The sequence below is a fragment of the Sycon ciliatum genome, chromosome 1 (genome assembly GCF_964019385.1).
Source record: "Sycon ciliatum chromosome 1, ocSycCili1.1, whole genome shotgun sequence".
In the NCBI taxonomy this organism is placed as follows: domain Eukaryota; kingdom Metazoa; phylum Porifera; class Calcarea; order Leucosolenida; family Sycettidae; genus Sycon; species Sycon ciliatum.
In genome coordinates this window covers 69,800,960-69,819,359 of record NC_088643.1, presented here as the reverse complement: position 1 = coordinate 69,819,359, position 18,400 = coordinate 69,800,960, and the positions used below count along the sequence as shown (strand labels likewise).

At 50.2% G+C, this 18,400-nt stretch overlaps 1 long non-coding RNA gene across 1 annotated transcript in view; it reads left to right on the top strand.

Moving 5' to 3' along the window:
* Positions 1–15,347, top strand: part of LOC135805169 (uncharacterized) — a 141,516-nt gene extending 126,169 nt beyond the window's left edge. Inside the window, exon 3 of the long non-coding RNA XR_010551125.1 lies at positions 15,174–15,347. This is a non-coding gene — a long non-coding RNA (uncharacterized LOC135805169). The remainder of the gene's footprint in view (positions 1–15,173) is intronic.
* The last annotated feature ends 3,053 nt before the right edge of the window (positions 15,348–18,400 follow it).

Sequence of the window (18,400 nt, the reverse complement as noted above, 5' to 3'; positions counted from 1 at the left end):
TAAATAAACTTCTACAACAACAACAACAACAACAACAACTCCATCGCCGAACATGCTGATGCAAAAGTGATAGAGTTCTACAGGATACTGGCATCAGGGCGAGCTTCGACAATTTCAGCTAGGGCCGCAACATCCGCAACAGCATCATGAGCAGCGAATTCATTCCCAACGATGAACTATAAATCAATCTGAGGCTGTAGCTTGGGAGCTCCGGTATCGCGGTTTAGGGATCAGAGTGTTCACCCAGCACAAAATGCACACCATCGACACACACACATCCGTGCACACATACACACACACACACACACACACACACACACACACACACGCACACACACACACATGCATGCTCTCACACGCAATAGAACACACGCGCGCGTACACACACATACATTCACGCACGTGTGCGTACCCACCCACATGCATGTGCACACTCATGTGCATGAGTGGAGATGCCCGCATACACATGTCACACCAGCATGCCCTGGGAGCGGTCATGCACGTGTGTATAGTATGTGTGCGAGGGAACGTCCACATGAGCGCATATGCATGTGCATGCTCATACATGCGTATGGTGCACACATGCACAAACATGCAGGTCTATGCAAACACACACACACACTCGCGGCCGCCGCGCATACAGTGTGCTCATACATTTCCATAGCCATAGGGTGGCAATGACTCGCAAATATCATGAATAAATCTTATGAGATTGAAAAACGCACTTACCCAAAGCAGCTTTGGTGTTGCTTGTGGAAGCACGGGGGCCAGGGTGTTGAGCAGTTACAGGGCTATCTGTAAAATTCTCCATCCCACACTGCTGACACGGAATGACAAGTACGCTGCCCAGGTCGTACCTCTTCTCTTCAACGCAATCAATGAGCGCCAGAGGTTTGCCACATCCAGGATTCTGGCACGCAGACAATCACACAGCCAGATACCTGAGATGAACGATTCGTCGACCGTGAAGAGGGGCACTGAACGACCTCTTCGCGGGAGTCGAATCCAGTGGCGTTAGTGGTGGAGATCGCCCTTTCCGTTTTCCAGGAACTCGATCGATCGTTTGAGTTTGCGAAGCGTCCCCGTCCTCGGCTTCTTGCATCGTCCAGTACGCAGAATGAGAGGCCGCGTCGTGGGTGACGGATTACTCTCCCGCGTCTTCATCTCCACGACACGTCGGCAGGAGAACCGAGCTATCCAAAAACCGCCAATGTCAAAACAAATCCGCAAGTCCACTAGTGGCTGAGCTTCTTCCTCAAATCTTGTCTCGACTCGAGCACGCGCTGCGAAGTCATGACTCATGGTCAAACAGTAACCGTGGTAACTGCTTATTTTTTTACTCGATTGTGCATGATCGCGTCCCATTTTTCCACTCCGAAAGGCATTATTTTCAGAAAAAAATTCGGAAATCCAACATGGCGCTAACCGTCGCGAACCTCCTTAAATGCCAAATCCACACATGCCCACACCATTACACACACATGCACGCACACTCTCTCCCTTTTCTCACATACACATACACTCACACTCGCATACACGCACACACACACACACACACACACACACACACACACACACACACACACACACACACACACACACACACACACACACATTCTCTAAATATCTTTCTCTCTCTCTCACACACACACACACATTCCTTCTCTAAATCTCCCTCACACACACACACACACACACATAATCCTTCTCTAAATCTCACACACACACACACACACACACACACACACACACACACACACACACACACACACACACACACACACACACTCATTCTCCAAATCTCACACACATTCTCTCTCTCTCTCTCTCTCTCTCTCTCTCACACACACACACGCGCACACACACACACACACACACACACACACACACACACCTTGACCTTGACCTTGATACACGTTGCCTTGATAGGTTACACGGTCCCCGTCAGGGGAGAGGGGTGGAAGAGGCTGAGGAGCAGCACTTCTGATGGCGTACTAGATGGTGACGTCGTCGGAACTTCCTTCGGAAAGGGCACTCAAACGGGAAGTCGGCCCTTTCCGACACTGTCCTTCGTTTCGTGCGGTCACACTTGTGTCTGGCCAAGCCGCTGCTGGACTTGAAACTCCGGTGACAGGTGCTGCACTGCGGAGTGACCGGGTTGCCGGGGTGCTCGATGTTGGGAGCAGGTCCGTGATCGCACCGATGGGTAGCCAATCCACTGGGGCTGCGGAACCAACGTTGGCAGAGACGACACTGGCAAGCGCCTGCCTGATTACACACCGGTTTCTGCCGTTCTGCCAAGCATTTGTGACGCTTCTCATCTGATGGGCGAGAGAAGTACCGATCACATACTTGGCAATGGACATTGGGTGTGGGTGGTTCGGGCTCGAAACAGCGGTACATGCGGCGCCAGTCGGGGCGAGAATCTGCTGCCAGATCGTACCATCCCTCCACAGCATTCAGGGCCTTCAGGTCTGTACTAATGCAGTCTTTCCAGCGTGTGCGTGGACCACACACACACACACACACACACACACACACACACACACACACACACACACACACACACACACACACACACACACACACACACCGTGGCACACGTGTACGCCCACAATAGTAATACTCATCCGTTCCTTCTCACACCTACCACACACATACTTGCACCCGCACTTATCCAATCAGCCACACACACTCTCTTTCTCACGCATGCACACAAGCACACACATACACACAGACGCACGCACGCACGCGCGCACACTCACTCTCTCTCTCACACACACACACGCAAGCGCACGCACACACACACACACACAAAATAGGCAGCGGGACTACCAGCTAGATTCACGTTACCTTGCGGACAAAGTTACGGAGGTAGAACTTGTTTTCATGACGACACTTGGACACAAGCTCTGACCTCTTGTTGAGGGAGCGGGTTTTGTCGGCCCAGGCAATCTCTAGCTTCTCGGCCAGACACAGGTCGCAGCGCTTGGAGATGTTAGAGTATGGTGCGGCTCTCCTCACAACGGACCACCTGATACTGTAAGGTTTGTTTTCATCCATCAGTCTCCAGATGTGTCTGGACAGTCGCGTTGCGGTCTCATGCTTCTGGTGGCGAATGGTATGTTGATGACCATTGAATCGTGTCTTGAATGTCCCTTCCGTTAATCCAGTGTACTCCTTCATGTCGCTGCCGGTTACATGTGCCCTGTACACAATGCTCGATGTTAGACAGTTTCCTTCCAAGGGGCAATCATTTTTGACACGGCAGTTACAGGTTCTCACATCCTTGGTCTTGTTCTGGTGGTCGCTGCGGAGGATACTATTGTTGTGTTGCTTGATGATGGTGGCGACATTTGGCATGCAACTGTAACTGAACTTTAGCGTGTTCATAGTTTGCATCCTTTGTGGAAGTGCTTGCTGACGAGTTGCAGGAATCGCTGACCAAAGTTCGTGGACACATTCTTACTGAACTGTGGGTTTAACCAGGTAATATTCCCGTGTCGACTCCTTTGTTTCTTCTTTTTCCCACTCCTCCGTTCCTCCAAGAACTGGACGGTCTCATTGTACCCACTGTCTCTAAGCGCATTGTTGTACATTTGAGATGCGGCAATCTTCCATTTCTGGCCCCAGTTATGCAGCCGATCGATTGACAGTTGCAGTGAATGCGCTGCACCTGCCGCGCTGCCATTCGACACAATGGAGTAATGTGTGGTGTCGTCTGCGTATGCCTCCAGCTGGGCATCATCCATCAGAACAGAGGGTGCATCATTTACGTACAGTAAAAACAGTGTCGGGCCGAGTATGCTGCCTTGGGAAACGCCCGCAGTTATGGGGTACTGGGTAGACGTATAGCCACCCACCAAGCATCGTAATGAACGCGATGACAGGTACGACGACAGCCATGTGTGGAGTGGCCCAGTGATTCCTGCATTACGTGCCTTATGGAGGACACCAACATGGGACATCCGATCAAATGCCCCAGCAATATCAACAGCGAGGATACGAGCTGCTCCGTTTCGCCCGACGGCATTAACCCAGGCATGATGCAGAGCCTGCAGAGCATCAGATGTACCCAATCTTCTCCTGAAACCAAACTGGTGGGAGGTGAGGAGCTGATGGCGTTCCAGATGGTTTGTTACCTGGCTGTTCACCACAGTCTCCATCACCTTCGAGATGATGCTCAGCAACGAAACAGGGCGGTAGTTCTTGAGCACAGAACGCGACGCCTTTTTGTGGATAGGAACCACGTTTGCCGTTTTCCACATCTTGGGTTGAATGCCTCACCGGAACTTCGAAGCAGAGGGAAAATAGCTGACACAGTGGTGAAGCTAGTTCTTTGGCACACTCCTTGAGCACCCAGGCAGATATTTCATCCGGTCCCGATGCCTTTGACGTATCCAGTCTAGCCAGAACTCGACGCACTGCTTCAGGTCGGAAGTGAATGGTTCTGATCGGTTGGGATGTGGGAAAGTCGTGGGGAGGGAGATCAGCAGCGGAGATATCGTCGCCGGGGATGCTGCACTTGTTTGCAAAGAAGCATCCAAATGCCTCCGATTTCTCTGCACTTGTTGCGTACTCGTGGCCATCAGAGTCAGCAATCAGCGGTGTATCTGTGCGGCGCCCCATGCCACTTGCACACTTGAGCTTTGTCCACCACTGCTTGCTGTGCATGGACCCGTTTGATAAGCTGCGGCGTAGGCTGTCCTCCTTAGCCTGACGGGCTCGGAAGAGGGTTGCAACAGCCTCATTGACAGACGTCACAAATAAATTAATTGTTGTTTCAGCATGGCGTCCTGGGGGGGGGGGGGGGGGGGGGGGGGAGCGCCTCCAGGACCGCCAATGCCTGTCTTTGATGGCCATTGCCCGCGTGCACTCCGGGGTCTATCACTTTGGATCCTATGGCTTGGCGGTCATTGCCTTTGACGGAACGAACTGGGCGACGGCGTTCGATATCGTGGCAGTCACCTGCTGGCAGGAAGTGTCCGGGTCATACGTTATGATGTCAGACCAGTTGGTATTCCTAAGGTGGGAGCAGAGACGGTTCCAATCATTATCTGCTTGCTTGTAGCGCCAAACAGTTCTGTGGGTGCGCTTCTCTTGCTGCACTCGAGCGCGGAATGTGGCAACAACTACAGCGTGATCTGATTTACCAACAGGGGGCAGCACATCTACCTCCACTGGCTCCTTGAAGTCGGACATTATCAGGTCAAGAGCGTTGTTTCCGCGGGTTGGTTCTGCCACATGGTGGGTGAGGCCATGCAGGGCGCACATGTCCTTAGGGCCCGGTCCCACATATACATGCAGTGGCGGATCCGCTGGTGCGACAAGGTTTTGCGGGAGTGGTGTCGCACCTCTCCTGCGACAAAATGCTCGCGTGGTCTCACATGCTCACGCGTGCACGGCGAACGAAGCGAGCGTGCCTAGCTCTGTCTTCCAAAAAAATCAGTGCAGCTCTCCTGCAACTCAACTTGCACTTCGAAGTACGCGTGCACGTACTGTACTGATGGTGTACAGTCAGTACTGTGTCTGTGGACAGAACTGTTTCGTCCTTTGTGCAAATTTTGTGGACACATCTGTTGTGACTAGAGTCTAGACTCTCTTAGTTCCACAACATAACTAACTTCATAAGGACTGGGATTAATTCTCATTCAGTACTACATGACTTACTCTAATCTCTGATCATCAAGAAGCTAGGTAAAACCATAAAAGCCATCAAAACAAACAAAAGGGCTAATGCTACGTGGACGATAACGTCACACAAACATACACGTGATATTATGTACAACTTCGTGATGTAATCACGACATTCCCACACACAGGTGGAGAGATCAATCACAAAAGACCTGGTGACCAAAGGGAGAAAGATTATAATAGCGCATAAGAACCGCGTATTTAGGTGATTATTATTATTTGGGTATTGTTAATGTTAACTAGGGCAGTCCCCACAGACGCATGTCTCCTGACAGGCTACGCTAATGATGTGACATATCTTGTGAACCAAATTGCGAAGGTACTGAAGAGCAAGGACACATAAGTCATGGAGCCATACTACACCCTAGTGCCAAAGTAGTGAGTGGGAGAGCAAGTTGGCAGAGGAAAAGAAAACTCGAATAAAAAGGGGGGTGAACATAATTATACAGCTTGAGTGGATGATAGCTGATTGAGACAGACACCAGCATGGTGAACTAAACCAAGTCTGCCTCGTGCAAATCCAGGACACGTCCTAAGCCTTCGATAGCAGCTCGTCTTACCGGTCGAGAAGCTGTTGCAGGGACGTGTGCGTCGTTGGTTACAGCGGGAGGCTGTGGTTCATTCGACGAGTGGTCAGCAGGTCGAGCAGACTCACACTCCAACGGATATAGGTGCTGTAGTGAGCGCCGTAGGAGCTTGTTATTGGGCGTCCTCACCGTGGCGGAACGCGTTTCTCCATCACGACTAGCGTGAAGTTCGCTGATGATACCCAGTTTCCACATACCTCTGGGCGCGTCATCCTTGATGAGGCACACATGTCCAATCCTTGGCTTCACGGTAGAATGAGCAACCTGTTTCAACTGCGATTGTTGCCGTTCTCGTAGACTGGTTAGGTATTCAGATCTCCAACAGTTCCAAAACTCATTCAATCGCTTCTGACCTTTCTTCCACGTAGAAAGTAGCAGTTCCGCTGACGACATTGTTGGGGCGAAATCAGGGTCCCCTTCTACATGCCCTTGGGGTAGACTGATTTCGGCTGATAATGATAAGAAGTGGGCAGGTGTCAAGACCGTATAGATCTCATCGCTTACGTACACCAGCGGTCGTGAATTTACTACTGCTTCAACTTCGATGAGAATGGTTGACAGCTCCGTTGTTCCGAGAACTAGTCTGCCAATAGACTTACGGAGGGCTTTCTTCACGATTCCAATCAACCGTTCATAGAACCCGCCCATCCATGGGGAGAGTTGCACAATGCAAATCCATTCGATTCCATGGGAAGCAGCATAATTAAGAGTGTGGTCATCCTTCACAATGGCTTCCCAAGCAAGCTGTAGAGTCGATTTCGAAAGCAGGAATTGCTGAGCGTTGTCAGAGAAGATCTTGCGCGGTACTCCTCTTCTTGCCACAAATCTGCGCAATGCCATCAGGAACTGTTCTGTGGTCATGTCAGCAACAAGCTCGAGGTGGATGGCACGTGTGACCATGCACGTAAATAGGCACACCCATACCTTGTGGGTGAGTCCATGTTCTCTGACTGTCATTGGGCCAAAGTAGTCGACGCCGACGTGTGTGAACGGTTTAGACTCAGCTACGCGCTCTGGAGGGTAGGGTGCCATTTTCGGTAGCGAGTACGGCCGACCATTGAACCTCTTGCATACAACACATTTCTTGAGTACAGTCTTGACGGTTTGTCGTCCTCTGGGGACCCAATAGTCATACCTGACTCGCGATAGGGTATGGTTAGTTCCACTGTGCAGCACCATGCGGTGACAGTCATTGATGATAGCTGTGGTTACTGGATGTGAACGAGGTAGAAGGATGGGATACTTCGCTGAGTATGGTAGGGATGAATTCTCCAATCGACCCTTGCAGCGGATGAGGTTATGTTCATCTAGAAAGAGCGCAAGGTTTTGGACCAGCTTGTTCTTGGCGTTGCTTTTGATAGCCTCAATCTCCGGTGTATAGTGTGTTGCTTGAACATGTTGAATCCACAGATGTTTGGCGCTGTCGATTTCAGCAGCAGACAAATGAGTGCCGCATGTGGTCTGTTGACGGCATCTCTTGACAAACTTGATACCGTATGCTGTTACACGGGCTAGCTTCTCAAACGAAGTATACTTGCTCTCATCTATACTCAGCGGTGATGGCTTGCTGCTGGTCTCGGTTTCCGCAGGACCCTCCGCCGCGAATAGTACTGTGGAAGGAGCATCGATGACGTCTTTGGGCCAGTGTACAGGAGGATCTCGAAGCCATTCTGGACCACACCACCAAGCTGTACTGTCTGTCAGTGTGGCTAGCGATGCTCCACGGGATGGTAGGTCGGCTGGGTTGTCGGCTGTACGGATGTAGTTGAAGCACACACTCTGGTCTGCACGGATTTCCTTCAACCGATTGGCGATGAAGACAGGGTACGATTTCTCAGTATTCTTAATCCAGCCAAGCACGCACTGTGAGTCAGACCACAGGTGGGTAGCTGAGATGTGAACTGTGCCCAGAAGCTCTTTCTTCAGAAATTTGATGATCCTGGCGCCGATGAGTGCTGCTAGGAGCTCTAGACGTGGTATACTTGTAGCCTTGATGGGCGAGACTCGTGTTCGGCTGTAGATCAGGTCAACTGACGAATAGGCATCGTCAACTTGTCTCACACACAGGTACGCGGCTGCACCGTAACCATCTTGAGACGCATCACAGAAGACGTGGAGTTCATAGGTGACCTTGTCGACGTGGATTTTTGGTCCAATGAAGCGAGGAATGGCAACGTCACTTGCGCAGGACAGATCGGACAGGATATCCTTCCATTCATGAACGAGAGCGTCAGGCAGCGGAGAGTCCCAGTCTACATGTAGCTTCCATATACTCTGTACTAGGATCTTCGCACGCATGATGACCGGGGAGAACAGGCCCATCGGATCATAGAATTGGGCTATGCTGCGGAGGACATCTCTTTTGGTAATGACGGAGTACTGGTTTGTGGTTGACTTTGCCGTCGACAGAGTATCGCGATTGGTATCCCATGACATACCCAGTACCTTCATTACATCACAGCTAGACTTGTCTTCAGGAGCTAGAGCATCTCTGAAGTCAGGATCGTTGGTACCCCATTCACGCAAGTTCATGGTGGCACTGGCAAAGGCGTCCTTTGCCTCTCTGTAGTATGCAGTAGCATCCTGGACGCTGCTCTGCCCGGTGACAACGTTGTCAACATAGATACTGCGACGTACATCATCGCATGTCCCTGTCTGTTGCTGTTGGAGATGGTGGTCGACTGTGGCGGCGAGAAGAAACGGGCTAGCGACAATGCCAAATGGAACTCGGCAAAAGCGGTAGATCACTAGGTTGGCTGTGGTGACGGGCTTTGTAGGATCGCGAAGCCATAGGAACCGTGTTACATTGCGATCTGTCATAGATAGACCTAGCTGAAGGAAGGCCTTCTCAACATCGCTGACAATGCCAATGGGGTGTAGCCGAAATCTCACCAGGATACCACACAGATCCGGCAGAAGTATCGGACCTCGGTGCAGGCAGTCGTTCAGGCTGTTGTGTTCTGCGCGAGTTCTGGCGGAAGCATCATATACCACACGAACCTTTGTTGTGGTACTGCTGGGGCGAACAACACAGTGGTGGGGGATGTAGTGAATCGGCCCATCCTGGTGATCAAGGTTCACTTCCTCGATAATGCCATTGGCTAACTGCTCTGTGATGGTACAATGATACTTCTCTAGCACTTGTGGTGTCTGCTGGAGTCGTTTGACTAAGGATTTGAGACGGCCGAAGGCGAGCTCGTAGTTCTCTGGTAGATTAGGTTGTGGAGTATGGCTATCTTTCCATGGCCAAGATACCATATATCGGCCGTTGATCAGTTGCAAGGAGCTGCGAAAGTGTTCCAGGGCAATGTCGTCCGCTGTCTGCGGATCACTGATGTCATCGGTGATACCAATATCTTCAAGTCGCCAGAAACGTTGGAGATCAAATACTGGGTCTGGCAAGGTGGTAGCATCTGTGAGCATTATGTGGCCCGCAGTGTCATCTGTCTCTGTGTCAGTAGGGCCTGCTGGGACAAATCCCAATTTGGAGTTCAGCAAGACCAGGCCATTGTTGAGTTGGATGTGACCGTTACCCATGATGGAGAAGTAGAAATCCGTGCCGATAAGGAGGTCAATTTCTACCTCCTCACGCTTGGTGACAATGGTGTCAGCTAGTTGGATGTTCTTGACTTCAGGGTACTGGTCGATGTCGATTGGGGATTTGACAACAGGACAACAAATCCACGGCATAACATTGGCGGTTACGGGCAAGGCTGATCCATCTCGACATAGGAGGGAAAACTCCACTCTCGGCAGGGTGACCGTTCGCCGGGACGCAGATCCAAAACTAGCGATGGACAACACGTCTTCACCGACAACAGCTGCGTTGACAGAGGCAGCTAACGATTCATGAATAAATGTGCGAGTTGAGCCGGTGTCAAACAACAGTCGGCAGTCTGAGATGTTGCCTTGCCCGGCGACAGTTGCGATGGCGGTTGGGAGATTCACACCTTTGGACTGGACGTGCACCGTAGCGGTAGTATGTTTCTGTGGCCCTTGCTGCTGCTGAGTAGGATAGAAGGTACTTGCGGCAGCTGACACTGGTGATGAGCCAAATTTCTGAGGGCACAGGGCACGGTGATGGGTCAACAGATTGCAGTGATAGCAGGGTCTTCTAGCAGTACAGTCCTTTGCCCAATGTCCCTTCCGTAAGCATACAAAGCAGTGGTCTTGTAGCTGCTGCTGTCTGGTAGAAACCGTGTTGAACGTTGGGCAGGTGTCCGAGAAGTGTTGCAACTTGCAGAAGAAGCATCTCGGAGTGGCGCGCCGCACAGAGCTAACTAACGTGGCTGCCGTGGCCGGAGGTTGGGAGTAGGCAGCATGAGGCTGTGCGGAAACAGGCGGTGGTCGTGGCAGAGTGCTCTCTGGTTTGCTGGCTGTGTCTCCTGCCAGTCGCTCGGCCGATTCACGGACCTCCAGGTAGATTCCCAGCTGTTTCCGCAGCTCATCAACAGTCCAACTCTGATTGTGGGGTTTCTGTGTCTCAAGTTGTACGATGACGCACTTTGGTAACTTGGAAGTGATGACAGGAATCAGCAGTTCCTGTTGCACACTTTGACCTTCCGCTTGCAAACAGCGCAAATTAGCCTCCACCTCGTTGTAAAATCTCCGCAACATGTGAGGTTTATTTGATGGCGCTGGCATTTCGGTAATTGCGCGGTATCGGGCTGCGATGATGGCATCCTTCTTGCCAAAGCGATCCTTCAATAATCCTAACGCCACGGGGTAATTTGAATCGGTGGTGGGAATACCGGCAATAACATCCAGGGCCATGCCTGTCAAATGACTTCTCAAATACGACAGTTTCTGTACGGCAGACAGGCTTTGATTTGTACCGATCGCAGATTGAAACATGTCAATGAACTCAGTGAAATGAAGTATGTCACCATCAAACTTCCTGATTGTGAGCACGGGCAATTTCACAGATCCATGAGCACTCTGTGCAGGCTGTGCCGAGTTGGCCGCCAGCTGGCCAACCGTGCTGGTGTGCTTCCCAATGGCTGACAGCAACTGCTGTGTTTGTTGCTGAGTTGCGGTGTGCATTGTCAGCAGCTGCTGGACGTCAATTCCAGGTGCTTGACTGCTGGTACTGGTGTTCTGGGCACTGGCGCTGGCTGTGGCTCTTTTGGCTTGAGCACTCAGCAGGGACAGATTTTTGAAGTACGACGGTAACGTACTGGCCATATTTTCATACTCTTCTTCATCTTCTTTCTTTTTCTTTTTTTGAGTTGCTCCACTAGCCACGAAATCGTATAACGCAGCGCCGTACTTATCTAGGTCAGCATCCAACTTCGTGAGGGCATCTCTATGCTGTTCACAAAACTGGGTCCGAATCCCGACCCACTGGTCTGCGTCGTCAGATGGACAACTTTCTGAAACTAAACGTTGGCACTTCGTATCGTCATCGTGGACAGTAGAATACAATGCACTAATTTTATTTGCTAAAACTCGGAGACTCCCTGGATACTCGGACATGGTTTCGGCACCAATTTATGTTGTGACTAGAGTCTAGACTCTCTTAGTTCCACAACGTTGCAACATAACTAACTTCATAAGGACTGGGATTAATTCTCATTGATTCAGTACTACATGACTTACTCTAATCTCTGATCATCAAGAAGCTAGGTAAAACCATAAAAGCCATCAAAACAAACAAAAGGGCTAATGCTACGTGGACGATAACGTCACGCAAACATACACGTGATATTATGTACAACTTCGTGATGTAATCACGACAACATCAACGCAGCACTGATGTACTGTTGATGTAGATACTAGTACTAGGTGTTGGACAGATCGTTGTTTTTGTTGAGTATCAAGCATTAGCTACATGTACATGTCGTGGGTTCGGTATTGTTGACTTTGAGTCTTTGTTCTGTATACTATACTAGTAATCTGAAAGAATGGATTTTCGGTTGGGTAGAGGTCGATTGGCGAGACGTTGTGGACAGGCAATGGAGACCACAGCGACATTTTGTTGCTGAATACTAGTACGAACTTGTTGAGCAGCACGTCGACGATAACCAATGATAACTGCTACAGATACTGGTAATAGTAGTACATGTATCGCTCTTGCCAGACCTACATCACAGTGGTCCCCCTGCGTGGTTTTACATGATGGCCATGCTGCTCACGGGTCCGGGATTTGGTCTTTGGCCGACGCCGCAGCCGTCGGTTTCAGCTTCTTGGCTATCCACCTATCGCTCCGTATCTCTCTTCATCCCTTGGCCAAACGAGTCTTCACTTCAACATACATGTACAACTGCAGCCGTAGCTGCTCTGACTAAAGTCAAACTGTCCACGTGACTTCATGATCGAAAATAAAATCGACCAACACAAATCGCTCACTATGTCGTAGTGTCGCAGGAGCGGAACTTCCGCAGGAGAGATACGCTCCAAAAATTTTGGAGTAGCGGATTTGAACTTTCCGCCACGGCGGAAGTAGTTCCGCTACTCGCAGTTTCCATGGTGATACACGCTGTTGCGACACCGCTGCAGCGGATCCGCAACTCGCAACTTACTTCTGACTCAACGTCTCAAGTGCATGTGGGACCGGGCTCTTCGCCAGCTAGAGACGTCCGGAACGTCCTGCTGCTCTGATTTGAGTCTGAAGCCAACTGCTGTTGTGCACATTGAAGTCCACGGCAGTTAGGAGCTTGGCGCCTTGCGGTGCTGTATATATTCCAGGATTTTTTATTATATTTTTTTTACTAAGTACACAACCTACTCGTCAGAAGGCCAGGGGAGAAGACAACAGAGTATCCGGATACTCTGTACATGTTGTCTTCTCCCCTTCTGACGAGTAGGTTGTGTACTTAGTAAAAAAAATATAATAAAAAATCCTGGAACATACATGTATACAGCACCGCAAGGCGCCAAGCTCCTGGACTTCAATGTGCACAACAGCAGTTGGCAAACAGCAGGGAGAGTGGGGGGAGATGTCATTGTCTGCACATGAACCTGCAGGCCTGGCCGATAAGCAGCACACACTGTAACACGACACCCTGTATGAAGTTGCACTGTTAGCCATTATGACTTCCAGGTCACCGCGGGTTATCTGGTCCATGTGGCCATAGGCGAGGCCCGAACGTACCCAGACGGCGACGTCACCGCCTTGCGCTGTACGATCTCGGCGGTTTGGCGGTGCCAGGTAGCGTGACATCCATTGCTGTACACTTCTCAGAGGTAAGCTTCGTCTCGGTGACGATTGCAATGTCCGGGCAGGTGGACATAACCGTGTGCTGGAACTCTCCAAAGTTACTCAGCAAGCCAAGTGCATTTGTTAGCAGTAATTTGAACAATGGTCCCTGGGTGGGCGGCTTCTGTCGCGGGAAGAACGGTTGGGCATGCGGGTTCATGAGTCCATTTTCTTGGAATCAGGGTGCTCCGGAGAGATTGTAGACTAATGGCTCCGTGCCTTTCCACGGGATGTGAGGCCTGGCAGGGAGTCTAGCTGATCGGCTGTGCTATCCTTTGCTTTCTTTGTTTTGCTGATGCTGATGATTCACATATGCATTGTTCTTACCTGCTGAGCTTGTCCCCCACTGAATAGATGTAGTATTATCACCTTTTTTGTTTCGCTCTTTTTCACCTTCTTTCACTTATATTTGTCCATATAAGATTAGTTCAAGTAGTTCCCATTCCATTGTTACGTACAGTGCATTTCAAAACTATAGACGCGTAGGGTTTTTGAAATATTTCAAATTTGGCTGGAACTTTTTGATAATAGTTTTCGGAATATTGCTCAGGATCGCTCCACAATTACTCTCATATAGTTTTCTAAAGGAGTGGATAACAGACGCCCAATTTGGAAAAATTTATGCACAAAGTGATCACAGATTTTATGTGGTATAGATGCTGGCATAACGGTTTTTGCCTAGGTACGCGTCTATAGTTTTGAAATGGACTGTAGATTCACTGTGCTGATGATTGTAACAAGAAAACAGTTCTGAACGGATCCTCGCTTTCCCTTCCTTGTGTGCCTTGCGATAATCGTACAACATTTTACACATACATGTCGACATGAACATATTTTCTTTTCCATCTTCATTATATTTTCGTCTCTGCATCGTCGACGATGTGATTGTCCACTTCTGACTCCGTAATCTTGTCACCCATCCTCTCCAAAAACACAAAGCGAGTGCTGCTTGTATGCTGGATCAGTTGAAATCAGCCTCCGTTCTAGCAAGATCGGCATGCAAAAAATTACTGGACTGAAAATATTCCGAAATAGCTTTTCTGAACGACGAAGTTTGTTCTTCAAATATGATGAATAGCACAATCTACATGTACTAGCCAGAACGTCCTCTCAAAAGAGATTCTATCTGAAGCCTGCAAGATTTTCGACCACCCTTCGTTTTGGAGAGGAGCCCACACACACCAGACTCAAGCTACATACAAGTAAACTACGCGGAGATCGAGAGTGGATCGAAATCTTTCTTGCTCACTTCTAATTCTACCTGTGAAGGAAAAATGTATGCTGATCGCGTCAATGCCTACAGTTGAGTCGTAATATTTTGACGTGGATCCTGTGACCGTTCACAGAGAAAGTCGCGGCAGTTTGTGACTGGTCATCGGGATTCAAACTGGTGTGTGACTTTATGACTGCTTTTTGAGCAATTCGGGGATTTGTGACTGTTTCATTGGTCACGGGGATCGTGATCGGTCATCGAGACGTGACTAGACTCACTGAGTCCTACATATTGGAAAGGCTTCCTGTCTGAAGCCTTTCCATACTGGTACTCGATGTTCCAGTTTTGTGACGAGAATGGCACGAGAATTAGTGTACCGCTGAGTGTACCGCTATACACTTGGTCGACACGTAGTCGACACGTTGTTGATACTTTTTTGACACGTGACCCCTTCAACGGTCTGCTTTGTGCCAATAGAGAGGTTCTGCACAACGAAAGTTCGAACGAAGTTTCGCGACAGGCCTTGCGAAAGTGTGTACGAATTTTCGCACGAACTTTGTGTTCTGCACATTTTCGTAGTTTGCACGCGCCAAGTGCACGTACGACATGACCCAATCTCACGAAACTTCCTACGAAAGTTCATTTCGCGTTCCCTGCAAGTTTCGCGTCCAAAGTTGCGAAAGTTCGTGCGAAGTTTCTCACTTCGTGACGTAGAGCGAAAGTTCGTACACATTTTCGTTTTGCAGAACCTCTCTAATGACACTCGGTAAACGCCGATACTCGATGTTCCAGTTTTGTGACACGAGAATGGCACGAGAATTAGTGTACCGCTGATCAGTGTACCGCTATACACGTGGTCGACACGTAGTCGACACTTTGTTGATACTTTTTTGACACGTGACCCCTTCAACGGTCTGCTGTGTGTGTGTGTTAATGACACTCGGTAAACGCCGATGTCGCGTACGACAAAGACGACTATCCCGTACGCGAAAGAGTTGAGAACTGCATGACGTGGACCTGACGGCAAGGACAACTGCGAGGAGCCCCCTTTCGGTACCCCTGACGGGAAGGAGAACTGCAGAAGTCGACGAAGTCGAACGAGGAGGCCCCTTTCCGTACCCCATACTGCAAAGTGCCATTGATGGATGCCTTTTGCACCTGGAACGACCCCTTAAACGCTGTCGCGGCGACTATCCCGTACGCGAAATAGTTGAGAACTGCTGACGTGGACCTTTTGCACCTGGAACGGCCCCGTAAACGCTGTCGTGTCGGCGGAGTGAATGTGCAGGGTGAGAAGAATTGCTGCAAAGACGTCCGCTCTAGGCCTTTGGAGACATCGTGGGAACTCCTTCCGGTACGAGTACTATACAAACTGCTGACGTGGCCGTGGACATGTACATGGAGACATGGTGGGACTTCATGTACATGGATACATGGTGGGACTTCATGTACATGGATACATGGTGGGAATTCCTTCCGGCACCCCTGTACATGTACCGCAAAGGCAACGGTGGGGAAGGAGAAGTGCAGACGTGCAGGAAGACGAACGAGGAGGAACCAGGACGAGCGAGCAATGGCAGGACTAGCTGGACCGTAAGTAATAGCTGAATTGTGCATAACAACCTGACATCCATGCGGCACTCGCCACTTGCCACTGCATATTTCTTGTCCCCTAACAATGTCTCTCCTCTGCCCCCTGTGTGTCCACGGCCCTGTTGCTGAATTGGCCCGATGAATCGAATGTCTTCCGCAACTGGAACGGCCCAGTAAACGCTGTCGCGTCGCCGACTGAATGCGCAGGAGGGAAAATATTGCTGCGAAGACGTCTCCTCTAGACCACGGTAAGGCAACCCATTGATATGTTGCCAGTTACCTTCTACTAACACGTTTTCAGGTGGAGAGTGTCTTGTACTCACGTTATCAGGTCGAGAGCGTATTGTAGTCACTCTCTCTACTTCATTACGTTTAAGGTGTACGTATAATTTCTCAAAAAATTAATGGTCCACAGTCGTTTCGGAAGGGTACGGTGGGACTGTAGATCTGTTACCTTCTAACACGTTATCACTATATCTGATTATCAGGTCGAGAGCGTATTGTAGTCACTCTCTCTATTCCTGAACTTCATTACGTTTCAGGTGTACGTATAACTTTTCCAAAAAAAATAATGGTTCACGTCTTCAGATAGAGAGCGTATTGCACCCACTGTCTAGTCTCTGTAGTGCATTGAGATTTTGTTGATCGCACATATGAGCTTGAGAGCAGTTGAGTATTTCGGAGCTCCTGTGATGGAGACTGTAAACTGCCACTTTCCTTGTCGACGGAGCATCGAACACTTGGACATTGCCAAGGCCATAGCTTCCTCCGGATACGAGCTAACTCTGGTCATCCAGATCGATCTCCAGAGCCGGCCGGGGGTGTGTGTTCTCACCCTGTCCAATTTCGACATTAGAAATCGTCTCGTGGAGAGTGGACTGGAACTAAAAGGAGAGCGGGTGAGTGTCCTGCCGGGTGATGGCTCACTGTCTTCGTGTCATGTCCTTGTGTATGGCTGTGCACCCAATCTGCATGACGGTCACATTGCCTCAGCATTGGCTGAGTTTGGGCAACTTGTCAGGATAATTGAGAGAGAAAGCCTCACCCATGAGGGCGTAAAAATCCTCACGGGGACTCGACGTGCACTTGTGGTGCTCCAGAAACCCGTACCGTGCAAACTACGCATATCCCGTACATTGCACCGCACGTACCACCGCGGGCAACAGCAGACCTGCTTTCGCTGTCATGCTTCTGATCACATGGCCAGAGACTGCCCGAAAAAGGCGACTGCAGCCAGCAGCACTGGGGCCCGATCGTACGCACATGCAGTTCACTCTGTCAGTATGAGCCAACAGCAACAGCAACACGATGCAGAATGCGTACAAGTAGACACCCAGCAGGACCAGGAGCGCCAGCAGCAGCCTTCGCCGCCTCCACAGCAGGAGCTGCAGCGTCAGCAGTCGCCTCCACAGGAGAGCGGTGTCTCATCCCAGCAACCCCGTCCTGTAGGCACAACATTGCCGTCCAAAATACCTGTGCCCCATCCAGCGCGCCTGCAGGCCCCGGTCACGACACCCGTCATGCCTGCATTTCCCAAAGCACGTGGCAAAGCTGGCCACTCGTCTCCAGATGAGGCTGGTTTTGTCCTGGCAACAGGAAAACATACGTTCACTCCCAAAGTTCTGACCGGCACGCGTCCCCCATCCCCGGACCCTCAAGTCGCCTGGGCACACCAAGCCTCAGCGCGTGAGATGCAGCAAGTGGCTGATCGAGTGAACAGCCGCAGAAGCAGCCGCTAAGTAGATAAGTAAACTTTCTGTTTTGTGTTTGGTGCAGTCTTATGTCAGGATGCCCCCTTTCCTTCTCTAATATTACCACATTTACTCTTAATCCCAATGCCAATTCATTTTTCCCTCGCGCTATTGTGCAACCCCCCGCACCACAGCTGCGTCTACTGGGTGAGATTCGGGTCGGTTTCTTAAACATCTGCAGTCTTCGACACAAGGTTGCAGAGCTAGAAGACCTTATTAACCTGCATATGTGGGATGTAATTGCCCTTTGCGAGACGTGGTTGAACAGCACCATATCTGATAATGAGATCCACATTCCTGGTTACTGTGTTGTCCGCTGCGACCGCTATGGCCGCCAGGGAGGAGGAGTATGCATTTTCTACAA